The 14626-nt window shown below is 34.8% G+C and overlaps 1 protein-coding gene across 2 annotated transcripts in view; it reads right to left on the reverse strand.

Moving 5' to 3' along the window:
* The window catches only part of LOC118199406 (uncharacterized), a 145888-nt gene that overhangs the window by 101447 nt on the left and 29815 nt on the right, over positions 1–14626 (reverse strand). The window lies entirely within an intron of this gene.

A 14626-nucleotide genomic window follows, 5' to 3' on the forward strand; every position in this document is an offset into this window, starting at 1 on the left:
TACAATTAGTGAACATAGCTTTAGTAAGCTCTCTGTTCTAGTCAGGTCATTGTATGTTTCCGAAGAAGGTTAGAAGAAACATTGAACCTGATAGTGGCGCCCGACGAAGAATAACCATGGCCGAGTTTCAAGAAGAACCTGTGCTGCCTGCAGAAACAGCTCAGAATCCAGAAATGCCAGCTGCCGCCCTGGAAGGATTTGGGTACATTGTCCAGACCATGCGCGCTTCGATGAAACCAGAAGCAACGTTTAATGGAAACTCACAGGTAACCAGTTTTTTGGAAAAATTGGAGGACCACTTCATGCTCTACCCCGTGCACGAGTTTCAAAAAGTTACCTTAGCTACCAGCGCTTTGAGGGGCCAAGCGCTTAACTGGTTCAAATGTATCGGCAGAAGTCTCTTGGGTCAAGCAGGAAGTCCCACCTATACCTACGAAAATTTCAAGACTGCCCTACTAAAAGCCTTCCCTGTTGTAAGGGATCGTGCGAAATTAGAAACAGAACTTTTCAGTATATATCAACAAAGAATGGAAAACCTCTCGAGTTTTATTTTAAGAAAAATTCACGTTTTCAAGCTCTTGTATGGAAACCGTCCGGATCCTGAAATAATTCAAGTGATTTTGCCGAGGTTACTACCCCAAGTGCAAGACTTTATTGAATTGAGAAATCCGACTACACTGGAAAAATTATTTGAGCTAGCAATCCAGTTTGAAAGTAGAAGAACGGCGGACGTCGAAAGAAGACGCCAATATCAACAGCGAAACCAATTTGGTACGCCAAGACTACAGCAAACTCAAGCACATGGCTACGGAGAAAAAGCGAATCAGTGGGCAAGGAAACCCGAGCATTCAAAAACAGCCGGCGAACGTCGACAGTTCAATAGCAACCCAGGAAAAAAGTCTCAAGGCCAGTGGAGAAAGAAGGAAAGCACCGAAAGGAAAAATAATTTAAACTAAAACGGATTTCTGCTGACGAGAGGGTGCGGAAATCCGAAGGCCACGAAAACCCCTCTTCCTACAAGTTAAATACAGTAATGGTGAAAAATTTAACTCTTCCGAAGATTGAAGTCTTGGTAAATAATATCCCGGCCACCGCACTCCTGGATACCGGCGCGCAGTGTTCCTGTGTGGCAGAAGTCTTTTTTAGAAAGTATTTTCGCAAATACCGCATATATAATGCGGATAATACAACAGTATTAGCGGCGCAAGGAGAACAATGTAAGTGCGTAGGTAAAGTACCTTTGTACATCCGTATCAAGGACGAACAAGTAAAGGTGATGTTTTTTATAGTAAAGAATTTGCAAGCACACTTAATACTAGGAATAGACTTTCTTTCAGACGCACAAGCTACACTGGATTTTAATGAAGCGTCTCTTAAGCTGACGATGAAACCAGTGCGTGTAGAAAAGGTTGAACCGCCAAGGTTAAATCTTGACCACCTGCCCAATGACGAGCAAGATAGAATCCGACAAGTGGTAAGTGAATTTGCTTCCTTATTTAGTGATATTCCAGGATTTACCCAGGTTACTAACCATAGTATTGACACCGGAGATGCATTGCCGGTTCGTCAAAAACCATACCGGTATGATAAGAATAAGGAAAAAATTATAGAATGGCATATTACCGATATGCTACGTAAAAAGATCGTAACGCCTATCTCAAGTAGTTATGCTAGTCCGGTGGTTTTATGTAAGAAAAATAATGATTATCCTTTGGAGCATCCAAAAAGGTGGAGATTCGCTATTGATTACCGTAAATTAAATTCCATAACGAAATATCCGGTATATCCGTTACCGATCATAGAAGAAATTTTAAGGAACATAAAATCAACCAAATTTATGACGACTTTAGACTTAACGAATGGTTATTTTCAAATAGGGTTCAGGCCTGAGGACGTGTCTAAGACTGCTTTTATAACCAAGTCTGGCACTTATGCATTTTTGCGTATGCCGTTTGGCCTTTCAGGCGCCCCAGCAACATTTCAGCGATGCATGGACATTGTGTTAAGACCTGTTCTCGGAAAGTCCACATTTATCTATTTAGACGATATCATTATTACTAGTGATAATCTAGACCAACATGTACAGGATTTAAGACAGGTGTTTTCTTTATTAAATGAGGCCGGTCTAAAAGTTAATGCCGAAAAATGCAAATTTGCAGCCCCTGAATTAAAATATTTAGGTTACAAAATATCGCAAAAAGGGATCGAGACAGATGAATCAAAAATAATCGCTGTACAAAAGTATCTCCAAACACGGCAAAGAAGCTCTCTTCTTTTCTAGGACTTTGTTCATATTATAGATCCTTTATAATAGATTTTGCGGCTATCGCTGAGCCATTGTTAAAATTAAAAAGGAAAAAGGCAAGATTCTCGTGGACGGCCGAAGCCAATAGTGCGTTCGAAAAATTAAAGCAAGCATTAACACAAGCCCCTGTGTTGAAATTTCATGAAAAGGATGAGAATTTAGAAATATCAGCGGATGCTTCGGATTATGCGGTAGGAGCGGTACTTTCACAAAATCAGCAGCCCGTGCCATTTTTTAGCCGAACTTTAAATCAAACACAAAGAAACTATTCCGCGACCGAGAGAGAGGCACTTGCAGTTCTGTTAGCAGTGCAAAAGTTCCGAGTCTATTTTGGAAAGGCGCCGATAACAGTATATTCTGATCATGCGGCGGTAACTAGATTGTACTCTGGAAAAAAATTTATCCCCAAGGTTAATAAGATGGGCACTCAAGCTGCAAGAATATAATCTGGTAATCAAGCATACCCCCGGAAAGGAAAATATCGTAGCAGATGCCCTGTCACGAATTAAATTAGACGAACAGGTTAATACCGTAAAAGTTGCAATGCTGACAGCGTGTACAATAAATTCCCGAGAAACTGTAATAACCGAACTGGGTAAGGATCCTGAGTTTGGAAGTATTTATGAGTATTTGAAGTATCCTGAAAATTTTAGCCACCAAGATATTGTGGCGATAAGAAATAGGGCGGCCCATTACGAACTAATAGATGGTCTATTATTTTATACAAAAACTACGAATTCCAACAACGAATTTCGACCTGTTATCCCAGCTAGTCTTAGATTAAATATCCTGCAAGAGCTCCATGACAGCCCTTTAGCTTCTCATGCTGGTATTCGAAAAACTACTCAACGCGTACGCGAGGCAGTCTACTTTCCTGAACTGCAAAAGTTAACAAGGGCGTATGTCCAGTCCTGCCCAACATGTCAAGCCGTTAATTATATTTATTTCCGCCCGGCCGGGTTTCTAAATAGTATTAAATCCGAATTTCCAAATGAAATAATCGGCATCGATTTATTGGGCCCTTTCCCAAAAAGTCAGTTAAACAAAAGTCGCTATCTCCTTGTTATAGTTGATCATTTTAGTAAATGGACCGAAATTGTTCCCTTAAAACGAGCCTCCGCGAAATTAGTTACCGATTCTATTTTAAATAAATATATTTTAAAATACGGGGCGCCCCTAAAAGTTATATCGGATAATGGTCCTCAATTTGTAAGTAATATATTTGAAGACATGTGCCAAAAACTGGGCATACGTCATTTAAAAATGGTCCCGTATCGGCCGCAATCAAATATAGCGGAACGGGTCAACAGAAATATAGTGAAAATTATCCGTAGTTATGTTAAAAATTTTCATAAAAGCTGGGATAACTATGTCAATGAATTTGCTTTCGCCCTTAGGACCGCAAAACATGATACAACGGGCAAAACTCCTGCTGAGTTATTTCTAGGCAGAAAGGTTATAACACCGTTAGATAAACTATTTTATGTGCAACAAAGAGCCCCAGAATTTAAAATGGGTGATATAGAAAAACTAATAAAAGAAGCAAAAAAGAATACGGAAGTAGCACAAAGAAAACAAAAATTGTATTATGACTTGAAACGACGGGGAGTAACTTATAAAGTAGGGGATGAAGTACTAAAAATTAAGCATTCACTTTCTTCAGCACCAGAAGATAAAACTGCCAAATTTTTTCCACGCTTTGAAGGACCATATGTTATAGAAAAAATAACTCACGCTGTTGTAGTGTTAAAGGCAAGAAATGGTGAAACCTGTTCCGCAAACATTGACCAGATAAAACCATTCTATGACCGTAATAAAATGCAAATCTTTTCAGATCTTTTGCAGGATCCGGTACGGCAGACACCGCAGGTACAAGTTCCAGAGGTGGGAAAACGACAAGTACAAGGGCAAGCCAATGAGAACAGAAGCAAGTGAAAAGAAAATTGCCCCGCGGAAAAATTGAAGGTACAAAGAAAAAGAAGCCGTTCCACCGTCCAAAAAACAGAGTTCACGAACACCCCCAGAATGAAGAAGGGAGAAGGACGACGTATGTGGAAAAGACCGGGAGAAAGGACGGCAACTATAACCCGGCTGTGAAACGGAAGATTGACTCATCCGACAGAACTCTCCGCAGCAAAAGTCGCCGAACTGCGGAAGGGCCATCAGCGGCGGAGGAAAAAGTACAAGAAAAATTTGAACGGCCAACAACGAGGTCCAAGCAGGATCACGACAGAAGTTTCCCGGTTCCACCAAGACCAGCTGCCTTCAAACGGCCAAGACCACAAGCAGAGCACAAAAGGAAGATGTTCAAGGGTGGCCGTAGTGGTGAAAAACGGAAGCTTCCAGAGGAAAGCACTGAAGGGCGAGCCCGTACAAGAAGGAGGATCAACCAAGCTACGGTCTGCAGCACCTTTAAAGACTGGGCCCAGAAAAGGATGTCTGAATATTACAAAGATAAGTAAAATTTTATGTTACTTTACAAACATAAGTTAATCTTTCATTCTTACTGCAAGTGGCAGATTTCAAGAAGTTTTACCTCATGCGAGGTCTACCTTTATCGCCAAAAGGGCGAGAAATGAGTTGTGACCGATTTTCTTATTATGTTTTTCAATTACTCGCGCGTAAAACTAAAGTTGATGTATAATAGCGTTGTATAAAGACTTAAATATTGTAAAAAGTTATTGTATAAATTTTATTTAAAACATTCTAACAAGAAAGAAGTTTTAGTCTGAAAGACTTTTTGAAATGTAGTATTATTTCAATGTAGAAAGAATTGGCACTTGCTTTGAAAAGAATAGAAGTTAACAATGTACTACTAATGTATGTTTTCAAATGTGTAAAATTAACGGCATCTTGATATGTTCTTGTATACATGTGAACTGTTATTTTGAATGTTTAGAAATACCGTGATATGGTAAAAGTGAAAGTAATGTTAAAAATTTGTTATTCGTGTGACTGTAAAGATTAAATCATGGTGAATATGTGTTAAAGGTTGAATGATGTAGTTAGGCTCTCTGACGCTACACTTTAGAGTTAGCCACTTTCAGAATAGTACCTCAGGGTCTAGAGTTGAAATTAAAGTGTGTTAAGAGTTCTCGTATGTTGAATTTTAACACGTTAGTGTTTTGATTGTAGGAGGAAGTGTTGAACACATAGACAGAAACACATTCGTGTTTGGTGTTTTTACAACACATGGCAGAGAGCACGGGGAGAGAAAATTAAAATAGTCATGAATGAAATAAGAATGTTAAGAAAAGTATATTCTATATGTTATTTGCAATGTCATTCTGTAACATTTCATTAAACTAGTTTTCCTTCCAGATCTCTGGAAGGAACCAGAATTGAATAAAGCTCCTGTTTAGATGCAGTACAGATGAAAAAGAAAAAAGATTGTTGTATATTCCGGGAGCTGCTATTGTAACAAATTTCTTTCTTTTAAAATTTTCTAGTTTCTAGCTAAGTTATGATTGTAAAAGGTTGGCCTCGCGTTAGTTTCTAGAGCTAAAAGTTTTCAACAAGGTCGTTTTAGACCTCAGTTTCAAACTAATTAACTCTGGCGGGAAGTATGTAAGGATCTTAAGTTTTACTAACGTTTATTTTATTTTAAATCTTTACTATCACTTCTTATTTTCTACTTCCGGCCAGAATTATAAGCGTGAAGGAGTTAATGCAAAGTTGTCTGGCGAACGCCAAGTATTTAAGTGTGGCCTTTTTGCCAAGCAGAAGAGAGGAAGCCGTGAGTTCGAAGCAGGCCGCTTACCTTAGAAGTTACGCAGTTGCTACTTTGCCTTCCAGGCCAGAGGTTTTAATCCTCTTGATAAATTAAACGTATTGTAGTGTTCACAGTCTCTGTGCTACATACGCTTCCTGTTATTATAAGGCCAATCTTATTCTAAAGTTAAATTAGAGTTTAGTTTTATTTTGATATCTTTTAAGTTAGACCCCGAGTGGAGGGTCATTGTATTCCGAAGTACGGAAGTCATTGTATATAAAGAAAAAAATAAAGGGTTTTGTATACCCTTCGTCTGTATCCTGTCTACTTACTACAATTAGTGAACATAGCTTTAGTAAGCTCTCTGTTCTAGTCAGGTCATTATATGTTTCCGAAGAAGGTTAGAAGAAACATTGAACCTGATAAAGTAACTAGCTTAGATAATTGACTGTGGTTTTTCTTACAATCAGCTTTACTTAGGTGTCATCCTTTCTCATTTCTCAGCTTCTCAGTTTATTTGTCTCTAGTGTTTTTTCATATTTATTAGTGTTTTTAAACATTCATTTTCCCAGCTAAGGCGAGTTTCACGTATAAAACGTATCTGCTTCGTGTATTTGATAATCTTCTCTAAGATTTTGCTTAAAAATAGCTTTTTCTTTTTCTTACCGAATTCTTATCTACGGAAACTGAAATAGTTATGTAAAAGGGTCGTTTTCGATAGGGTCATAGAAGAGTCCGGTATAGTGTAACAAATATTTATTAACAGGTTTAAGTTACACACGGACATTACATTTAACTTTAAGAAAAATTACAGAGCAACAGTCTGGTACAACCTATCAAGTGGGAGCCTTGGCTTTTACTGAAGAACTTCTCTGGCTACTCACCAGAGGGCAGCCTTGTTGTCACAGTTAGTCCAACAGTTTATGTTAAGGGATTGGTTACAGTTATTAATATTTCAAGGATCGGTGAGCAATTAATCTCTTTAAATACTATCCTTGAAATCAAATTCTTAAATTGGCTGTTATCATTGCTGAGCGTATAATCAAAAATTTAATGATTCGCTCTTCATAGTCTTACTAAGAGTTAAAATTTACTTCATTAATAGATTAAAATCAATATTTTAAAATTTCCTTAGGGTGTAAGGTATTTTATCCCTTTGTATTGCGTACCTTTCGGGTGTAATTGGAAGCATGTCTAGCAATCGACATGTTTAGCATTGTCTGACTAGTAATCGGGAGATTAGATTTTCAGCGAGAGCATAGCTAATTTCTCTGACTCCTTTGAGACCGGATAATTCCCAAGTTATGTTTTCTGATTTAAAGTATTCTGCCTGTACAAGTGGGACCCAAACTAAAATTGGGTAGATGATAGCTCGTCACCTTCTGAATTTGGCTACCATCCTCTTCAGTCACCTTTAAGTTGGGGAAAATATAAGGTATTTTCTCCCTTCTTACACTGTACCTCTGTGGTGTAATTGGAAGCACGTCTAGCTGGCAATCGGAAGTTCCGAACTTCGAATCCCGGCAAGAGCATTGCACATTTTTCATGTTTCCTGCTCCAATAAAAATCCTAGCAATTCTATAAGAGGAAGCCAACACTGTCAACGTCTTCGTTTTATATATATTTAAGACCGTTTAGTTTTTACTTTGTGAAAAATGTTGGAAATAGTGATTTACAAAGTTTATTTTAGCTTGATTTTAAACAGCAGTTATATATTCAAAATTTCTAATTAATCTTAATAGAAATCCTTCCTGTAATTTTGATTTAGTTTCATATATATAAATTCATTATTTAATATATTGTTGCACTGTTAAAATTTCTCTATCATAAAAAGGAACATTATGTGATAGTTAGAAACGCAAAAAGGCAATGACACCCTTAAAATGCAGATGTTAAATGTTAATTGAAACTTAGGCATGTGAACTTCGTTGTCTTCTACTAAAAAGAGCCGTCAAACTCCTTACCTACAAAAGCTAATTAAAGCCCTGTAAAAACTATTAACTTATTCGCAACTACGGAAGAATGATGCATTTATACCTCTAAATCTGCACTGAATTTTTTTTTCTTTTGATATTTTTTTAAATGGTTGTAATGCAATAAACAGTGATTGCGTTATATTTTATTTCTAAGCTCTCAATGTGTTTCTAAATTATCGTTTAATTTACATATCTATGCTATCTTTTAATTATCTTTTTAAACTTTTAATAAATTTCTAAATCGTATTCTAGGTGGAACTTCTGTGCTTTGAAGCTTAGCTGTCAATAATAAAATTTTAATTTTTATCGGTAATGTTATTTTCATTACGCGCTTTATTTAATACCTACAGATCTACTATCATTGAACTTTAATCTATATGGTGATAAGAAGAAAGACACGGACATCATTATATGAATATCCTTGTTACACTTAAAGTTGTAATTAATATATCCTTGTTATTAATTAAATGCTTACTTCAACTTTCAATAAGAAAAATGTTTCTTTTTCACCTATCATTATATTTGCATTCTCAGAAAACGAAAATTGAAATAATAATAATATAAGCATAGTGTTTTATTCATGTTTGTTTGAATACGGCAAAGCACAGGGGCTATCTACCTTAGGAGAGGGATGCTTTGGGAAAGGATTTTGAGGATTTTTTTAAAAAAGCTGATCCATTTTTGCGTTACACATGTTGAAGACACTCATAATACCCATGAATCCAGTCATCTTGCTGGGATTCGAATTTGTGTAAAGCTGCTTTTAAGCTGCTCTTATTAATTTGGCTATAATCGGGCTCAACCAATTTTATAATTATCAAGAAAAATAGTGGGATATGAAATTACAAATAAAAAATTTTTTGCTCAACTTATTGTCAGTGTCATATATAATCTCAGAATGTAAACGTTATATAGAACGATTAAACGAACTGCAAAATAGAAATATCCTAATTATGCACCATATAATCAGCATTCGTTGTATTATGACGTTTGGCTTTATCTCAGAGGATCTACATCAAATTATGTCAGTAATAAAAGACAGGAAAATATCTCTATAACTAATAAGGCATGGCAAAAAATTGAAATGCGATTATTAATACAAAAGCGTTGCTAAATTCATTTGCTTGGGCTAAAATACTTTAATAATTTAAAGGAGCAATTATTCTTCAACAAGCAGGGAGAAAAAAGCAAATGCAGTGCAGAAATTATTCAGTTTGTTTATTGCTTTAATTATTCATGACATAGAAACAATAAAAATAGCTTTCGTTATCTCCATGCATAAATGTTAAAATTGTATTAGGCTCGTAAATCGTGTCCTTATAAACTTCTTTATTATTACTGAATACGAAAGAAATTAAACAAAAACCGCATGAGATACTACGCTGTGAAAAATATAGCAAACACTCATTATAATTATATTTCGCACTACTTATTTAATGCTTTGTAATATTTTATTTTATGAGAGCTATAAATAATAAAAAATAAGGTACAATTGATACAACTTTTTATTAAATTACTTAAGGTGATTAAAATAAAATAAATTTGATCTTAATTTTGCATTCTGTGTTTTCTAAAAGTAGATTTAGTATAGAATATTTTATACTCATTTTATTACTTCCTTGCAAAGGAAATATTTTAATCGCAAAACATTTCGGTTTTCAGATTTCAACGGTAATATCCATTTTACAGTTCCCGAATCCATTTAGACTATTTCCATTGTGACGAATATATGTAAGTATGTCGCATAACTCAAAAACGCTTCACCGTAAAATGTTGGAACTTTGTATTTGAGACTTTTAACTAGTTCTGGCATGACATCTGTACGTGCGAATGTATCTCGCATAACTCAAAAGCAGTCAGTCATAGAATGTTTAAATTGTGTGTATGGGACTGCTATAGCATCTAATTGTGCACTTCGCATTTTTATTACAATTGGAAGAGCCAAAAGTGCGCTTTGAAATGGAAGATCGTATCTCACTTTCAAATGAAAGAGATTTAAATGAAGCACAGCAAAAAAATTGTGTTATTGAACAGAATTCTAGGAAAAAAACCCACAGGAATAATGCTCACAGGTATAAATGCTCACAGGAAAAATGCTCACCTAGAAATATGCTCACTCGGAAAAAAGCTCGCATAGATATATGCTCACATGGAAATAAGCCCACTGATAAATAAAATACGTAGAAATATACTTACATTAATCAATCATTAATTAATCAATTTGAACATCGTACACCTACTTGAATTTTTTAAAGAAAAATTATTTGATCCTTTGAAAAAATTATTGGACAAATGCTTATATTAAGCTTTTCAGAGGTGGTATATAAAAGAATGAAAACGATAGTAAAATTTTGCATGTGCTGTAATATTTTATACCACTGTCCCCTGTACGACATTTTTTTCCTTTAATTGCTCTTGTGTAGCAAATTTAATGTAATTAAATGAATCACAGAAATCAAAATTTTAATGTGTCAATATTCAAAATTTTAGCTACATATGTTGTGTAGCAAATTTAATGTAATTAAATGAATCACAGAAATCAAAATTTTAATGTGTCAGTATTCAAAATTTTAGCTACACAACATTACCAATAGTTTATTTTTGCTTTTTATTTACTCTATTTTTGCATACTTTTGATGTGTATCTATAGAAATTGATGTTTGAATGCAGTTATTTCAGTTTGGAGCCAAAAAAGTTCTCGAAGACCACAGTTTCCGATCGAAGTGTGGAATCATTATGAAGCAGCTTTCGAAAAATCTCCTAAAACAACAAATTATTACGAAAGCTTTCATAAGGTACTAAATTCATTATTTAATTGTAACCATCCTAGTATGTTTTTTTTTTTTTTTTTTTTTTTTTTTTTTTCCTTGACGGGTTGAAAAAGATTTAGACTGTCAACGTTTATTACTAGCTATTCTAAATACAGGGCGTACTGAAGTAAAAACAAAAAAAAAAAAGAAAAAGAAAATATGAAAACTTACATTTGGGTAATCGCGAATCATGTAAGAAACTAAGATGAAATCGGTGATAAAATTAGGTAGTTACATCTATTAGCTAACATCTATTAGCTTCTTCCGTGTGAGCATATTTCTAAGTGAGCATTTTTCCATGTGAGCGTTTTTCTATGTGGGCATATTTTTGTGTGAGCATTTTTTTCTGTGAGCATTTATACCTGTGAGCATTATTCCGTGAGCATTTTTCCCTGTGGGCTTTTTTCCTGTGGGCATTTTTTCCGGTCACCATTTAATAGACGTACAAGGAAGTCATGTGGTGTCCACGTCAGATTTTTTACACTATTATAATGTTTGAATCTGTATCTGTAAATCAGCTGACCATATTTTTAAGTCATTACGAGGTTTTTTTAAATCGTGTTGATGAAATTTCAGAACCTATGCCTAGTAAGCTAGATTTTATGAAGCCAGCTTGAAGGATGTCACATATAAATTACACGTAAATCAATAATGGCTCTGTTAAACTGTCATCCTAGAATTTATTTTTATACCGAATTCCTTACCTCAGTAAGAAAAAACTTAAAGGCTTTGTGGCATTTATATTTAAGGTGACATTTATAAGGAAATCTTACTTAATTCACTTCTTTTTTTTCTTCCTCTTTTCGTCACGAGGTTCACTTATACTATAATTTATGTAGAATTGAGCAGTAAGTAGTTTCAATATAAACTTTAGAGAATTACGAATAGGGATGTAAGAGCTTGGTCTGCGCTCACCGCTGCCTTACCAAACAGCACTAGAGTCGCCAACAGATTAAAGTCTGTTGGTAGTGCTGGTCTTGATGTACATACTGTGGATTAGCTTTGGTAGCTGGACTGTTTGAACTTCTATCGCGGTCTAGGCAAAGCTTGTTGTCCTTTGTCAAGTTAGAATTAAATTATTGAATTTATACCCATTGTGAACGGGAATCGAGCTGGCTGGTAACTTTCTAGTCTCTCACAAGTGACGAGGTAGAACAAATTTAAAACGCCTTTACTTCTGTATCTAATATTTACTTAGAAATTCTTACATGATAATTCCTTTGTAATTTAGGTAGGACCTTATTTTTATTGGAATTTGAAATGGTTGCTTTAACCATAGCATATGTTCTAAATTAACACAAGAGCATCGGAGACTATTAAGATTCTGAGAAGTGAAATCAGCTAGATGAAGTAATTATGGTATGGCTTACTCGTCATCATTCGAAAAAATTCTTTCCAGTTTAATATAAGAAACTTTGGTGTCTTCTTCGTGTGTGGACCTAAGTTAATAACTATTGACGGAGCTCTGGAAAACCTTTTAGATACTTTTCAATCTGATTAATAATAGATGGATCTGAAGAGATAATCGAAACTCAGTTCAACATTTAAAACATTCCTGGGTTGTAAAAAAAATATGAAACCTGAAATCCTTAAAAAAATAATATATTGGCACACATTCACATCTATTTCCAGTGCATTCTCTTCGAATATAGTCTTAAAAAAATGACATGGTAGCTAAGTTGACCACGAAAGGTTTTTGGACGTTATGAAGACAACTAATTATCATTCTAGAAAACGTTTATTAGGACAAAATTACCTGAACATGCAGCACAAATATTCTTTGCTGATCATGTTTGATATCCAGGAAAAATCTCACATTTTACCATAAGTTTCTTGGATGAGAAAACTAGAAAATCCCTTTTCAAGACTGCTCAGTGGTAATTCTTAAACTCGGCAATCGAAGATATTTAGGTTATTTTGGGAAATCTTAGCAAGTTTTCCATGCTTTAATTATTTATATAAAAAACACCTCTTCTTTAACAAGAAAATTCTAAACTGAATGCCTTTCTCAAAACATAATCTGAGTAAGCATAATTTTTAAAAATGCAATCTCTCAGACAAACAGCAGACATACGTTTTTTTCGTAAGAACAAAAATGTCTCAAAACTTCAACCGCAGTGGTACTTTTAGGGATTTTAGTATTTGCGACTCTCTTAAACAAACAGCAGACATGCGTTTCTTTCCATAAGGACAATGATATCTCAGAGTTTCACCAATGGTACTTTTTAGGAAATTTAGGATTTGCGACTCTCTCAGACAAACAGCAGACATACGTTTCTTTTTATAAGAGCAAAGATGTCTCAGAGCTTTACCAATGGTACTTTTTAGGGGATTTAGGATTTGCGACTTCAATTGTATACGAAACTATTTAGTATTTTTTACGCATCTTAAACGAAACGAAAATGAAGTGTCATTACCCAAGAAAGAATGTAGTCTCATTTACCAATGAGTGTTATAAAATTGTTGCCTATGTTTGGATTAGATTATTTTTAGATTGTGGCAAAGTACCCAAACTATCTGCCTGAGGGATAGGGATGCCATCACGGAGGACAAAGTAAGTGAAACTAAATCGTTCTCTCATTACAAAGAAAGCTATGGAAACCCCGTGAAGTCACCCCGTTCACTAGGATTGGGAATGAGTCAAACTACAAGTATTCAGCGATGTCTCCTTAAAGCCGCTGGCGGGCCCCATCAGTATTTAGATAATCAGCATTTAAATAATCCGTTAATATTAATTATATATTAATTATTAATTAATTATTAATAATTAATTAGTTTAATATTAATTAAATAATCTTAGATGTCTCGATTTCCGAACTGATATTTCAAGTCAAGGGAGATTGTGGACTGCTTAATGAAAATGCTTTTTGAAAATAAAGCGTCGTGTTTGAGATAAATGTAAAATTCTTACTAAAAATATTGTAACAGAGCCTCGATTATCCGAAATAAATGTGACCAGGTAGTTTCAAATAATAGGATGATTTTCATCTTTAAAAAATGAATATTTTAAGCATATCTGCTAGTCTCAAAATTTACGTTATTTACATTTATTTATCAGAAACTTATTATTAAGCACTAAGCACTTTACATTAAATTATAGTTTTCAGCAAACTTAAAAGAAGAAAAAATGTAATATTGGAAACAAATAACCTTATCTGTTCCCTTTCCCATGTTATGATACCCACTTACACTATTACTCCTTATTTTTTTAATAATTGATAATTTTTAACTTGAATTTATTTTAAAGCAAACATCTTTTTATTTCGAAATCATAATTAAAATAATGAATTTTTTCATCTAGACCCAAAGGTTCAAGCGTACTGGATAGTCAAAAATGTCTGAGATAAGAGAGGCGGAGACGTAGTAGAACCACAAAATATAAAAACAAATCTTAAGATGTTTAATTTTCGAGTACTAGAGAAAGAATTATTAAAAGATTAGGAAGAATTTTGCTTAGTAGTCTTTAAAAGGAATTATCCTATTCCCTCGGAGTCGTTTCGAGGTGTAAATGGTTAGCATATCCACACTGCAGGTGGAAGATCAGTGGTTTTAATCCCAACGGGAGCACAGTTTATATTTTGTACGTCCTGGCTCTAAATATTTAAAAACTTCTACAGTGACACCAGAACTAAAAGCGTGGTAAACGCTTGGACTTGTTTGACTGGGTCACTTAGCACGTTAGTTTAGCAAGTGAATGGTCTCTATGGTTTGGATCTCGGTGAGGATACTGCTGAGTTTCCAGTTCCCTGCTTCGAAAAATCTAATAGTCTCTACGCAACCTTTAACTTATTTCCGATTTATTTTATGAAGCCTTTCCAGTACC

Source organism: Stegodyphus dumicola, chromosome X2 (genome assembly GCF_044657685.1).
Source record: "Stegodyphus dumicola isolate Sdum_Otavi_A_Nest chromosome X2, ASM4465768v1".
Classification (NCBI taxonomy): Eukaryota; Metazoa; Arthropoda; class Arachnida; order Araneae; family Eresidae; genus Stegodyphus; species Stegodyphus dumicola.